The sequence below is a fragment of the Pteropus alecto genome, unplaced genomic scaffold, assembly GCF_000325575.1.
Source record: "Pteropus alecto unplaced genomic scaffold, ASM32557v1 scaffold123, whole genome shotgun sequence".
Lineage (NCBI taxonomy): Eukaryota > Metazoa > Chordata > Mammalia > Chiroptera > Pteropodidae > Pteropus > Pteropus alecto.
The window spans coordinates 4784619-4788130 of NW_006433950.1; the positions used below are offsets into that span (position 1 = coordinate 4784619).

Consider the following 3512-nt stretch of genomic DNA (forward strand, 5'->3'; position numbering starts at 1 on the left):
ACCCCCACATCCAGGAGCCTGGGGCGGCTGCAGCTACGCCTCACATTCCTGCCTGGGAACACCCTGCCCAAGAGCGCACACAGCCACCCACGCCCTCACGTCATCTGTGGTATTTTTTAAGACACTCTGCTGCTTACGTGTCTCTCCCCGCCCACCCGTTGCTCCAGCAACACCAGGAGGCCACCTGCCCAAGGGGCCGCTGGCCCGAGAGCCCCCAGAGAGAGGTCTCTGCTTCCACAACTTAGTCTTTCTGCTCCTGAGAAAGGCAGAAAAACAGCCCCGGGGAAGGGAGGTGTAGGGTGAGCCTCAGCTTCCCACACTGGGCCATGGGAGACTGGTCCCCTCGGCCCTTCCAGCTCCCGACTTTTCAAGATCTCAGGTCAGGAAGGACTTTAAAGATAAAGACAATGCAATCCTCCGACGTGGCAGAAGAAATGGAAGCCTGGGGAGGCGGAGCGAGGTCAGGGTCTCACAGCTAATTGGCTGCACGCGCGGTGGTGTGTGGAAGGCTGTGTGGGGTGAGTGTGTGCACACGTCTGTGCGTGCACGCGAGTGTGCATGGCGTAAAGGGTCAGAGGCGGTGGGAGGGGGGAGCGAGGCACAGAGAGCCCGTCTTTCCTTTCACAGATCACCCCAGAGACTTCCTTGACTTTACAGGTGGAACTGAAGATAAATGGATTAGCCAGGTGAATAAACCTGTATTAAAATCTTTCTGAAAAATCAATTTGAGAGAGAAGATTTGGGAAAATAAAATATGATCAGCTGTGTCAGATAGCTTGAATAAATCGATGCCCACCAGGCTGGAAAACAAGTTCTGATCTGCAGCTCCTGTGGCATCCACGCTGGGAGCCACTCAGTAATTGGACCAGAACGAAACGCATTAAAGATGATGTTTCTTCAAGTGAGAATTAATTTATTTGCTGACCAACAAAGACCAAAGTAATTTCAGAATTTTAAGGATGGCGAGACATCATAAAATTGTTTATACTCCTCATGCCGACCGGACATTAGACATGGAACCTGAAAAAGAAATCGGAGTCTCCGCCCCCACGCCTGGCATTCCAGGCCCAGTGTCCCCAGGCCCAGCGTCCCCAGGCCCAGTGTCCCCAGGCCCAGTGTCCCCAGGCCCGATGCTTGGGGGAGGGGCGGCGCAGGACCCTGAGATGCACTGTGTCACCCAGGGAACCAACACCCATGCCTGTGGCAGGAGGGGAGTGAACGCAGCCGGGAAGTCACGTGGGTTTCTTTTCTGCTCTGGACCATGCCCGCGAAGGGCGAAGGGCGAAGGGCGAAGGGCGGGAGTTGGCCCTGGAATGACTCCGCCTCCAGAAAACAAAGTCCATTGTTAAAAAAAAAAATGAGGACCTACGTTGTGGGGGGCACCTCAGGGCAGGAGAGGAAGGGTGCGGTGGCCCCCCCAGGGACGGTGGCTTAGGCGTCCGAAAGACTCAGAATGGGCCACGTGATCTGAATGTGGTATGTGAAGCAAAGCCGGCTGGGGACACATGGCAGAACGCTGTCCCGGAGCACACCTGCCAGGCCAGCGGTCAGTTTTCACCGGGTGGCGGTCGGCACGTGAGCTCAGCGACCTCGCTGCGCTCACTCGAAATCGGCCACGAGGGTGCGGTGACACCACCGACGCCGGCTGCCCTAGGCTGCCCAGCCTTGGTGGCCCATCTGCCAGCACACCCGTCACCGAAAACCCTCACGGGCCTCAAACTGAGGTCGCAGGGAACTCAGGCCTCCGCCGAAGCGTCACCTCCCCAGGGGCCTTCTCTGACCTCACCCTCTTCAGTCACTGTCACACGGTCCGATTTTCTTTGCAGGTCTTACTGTCCCCTGAAATCCCCATCTGCTGGCTGGGTTGTCGTCTGCCCCCTGCTAGGATGTGGCTTCCCCGAGCCTGGCGATCGTAGCCTGCTCCCTCCTCACAGCACAGCCCAGAGCCTGGCACCCCGGCCCCGGCGGCGCCCGCTGAGCGGGATGAATGAGTGAAGGGTCCAGAGCCCCAACTGCCACCGCGGACCCGTCGTCCTGTGTTGGTAAGTGTCGGCCCTCCATTTCTGTTCTGAAAGTAAACGATTTCAGGGACGATCCCGCTTTCAATGACTAAAGTCCTCAAGGGAATAAGTCTCTCAATTTATTTCCTCCTGGACAATGGGGACAAGCGAAGAAAAGGGCACTGAATACAGACTTTGCTCATCTAATTCTTCTGCTGAGTGACATTTCTAGGTGCTGTGTCAAGAGCTACAGGAGATCTTACCTGTAATAAGAGAAATGCAAACTAAAACTCCATTTTTAAAAAACTCTCAGATGGAAAAGATCAAATCAGTTGGTAACGGACAGTGCTGAAAACGTGTCAAAAAGACATTGTCATAGACGGCTCGTGGGAGCTAAAACTGGTACTGCCTTTCACAATATCTGTTAAAAATCCAAATGCACGTGCCCTCTGACCTAGCACACAGCTGGGAATTAATCCAACAGACTTATGCTCATGCAGGTGCAAAACTGCAGGTCTATGAGGTTATTAATTGTGGTAAAAGATCGAAAACAAAAGTCCCTCAGCGGGAGCCTGGTTAAGTGAATTACAGTGCAGCCAGAAAATGAAATGCCACAGAGAAAAAGCCACGACTGAGGACGCTGTTTATGTACTGAGACAGAACCATCTTCAAGACCTACCAAATAAGCCACGGGCTGGGCTACCGCTGTGTAGAAGCTGGCGAAGGGAGAAGCGTGTACACGCAGACGTGCAGCTACGCTTGGACGTGCTGGGGACATTCCAGACGAAAGTACGAGAACCTGGGGACCCGGCTGACTCTGGTGAAGAGTCAGGTGGCTGAGGGACAGGGGTAAAAAGACTTTACTGTGCTTTTTGAATTTGAACCATCCAGAGAGAACCATGCAGATATATCTCCCGTGCAAAAACAAATAAGTTAAAAAATTTAAGCTATGGATTTGGCATCAGAGCAGTTGAGAGAGAAAATTCTGTATTTTAGTCATGTTAATATGTCAGCAGAACTTGCCACTCAAGTCTATGGCCATGCTACCCCGAGTAAGTCCGATCCGATCTGATCTCGGAAGCTAAGCAGAATCGGGCCTGGTTAGTACTTGGATGGGAGACCACCTAGGAAGACCAGGTGCTGTAGGTGTAAAAATTTAAAAAAAAAATAAAGGATTGTAAACTGACGAGGTCTTTGCAATATGTGAGAGGTCAACAAGGGTTGCCTCAGCTAAAAACAAAAAAAACAAAAAAAAACTTGCCACTCAGCTGCCCTCCTTGCCAAAGGTAAATGGGCAGAGGAACCACTTCCATCCCTGGGTGGCAACTGGCCTGCTGCTGTCCCCTCTGTTGGCTTTTCCATGTGTCCCGGGCCTCACTCACTCGGTGACCTCGACCAGCCTGCACACCGATGGCCCCCCATCTGAGTCTCCAGACCGGCCGTCTCCCCTGACCTCCAGACTCCCGTCGCCAGCTGCTTACTCAACAAGTTCCCTTCGTCACCTCCAACGCC

At 53.4% G+C, this 3512-nt stretch overlaps 1 pseudogene; it reads left to right on the forward strand.

Moving 5' to 3' along the window:
- Positions 1 to 3030: 3030 nt before the first annotated feature.
- On the forward strand, positions 3031 to 3149 carry LOC112477338 (annotated as a pseudogene).
- The last annotated feature ends 363 nt before the right edge of the window (positions 3150 to 3512 follow it).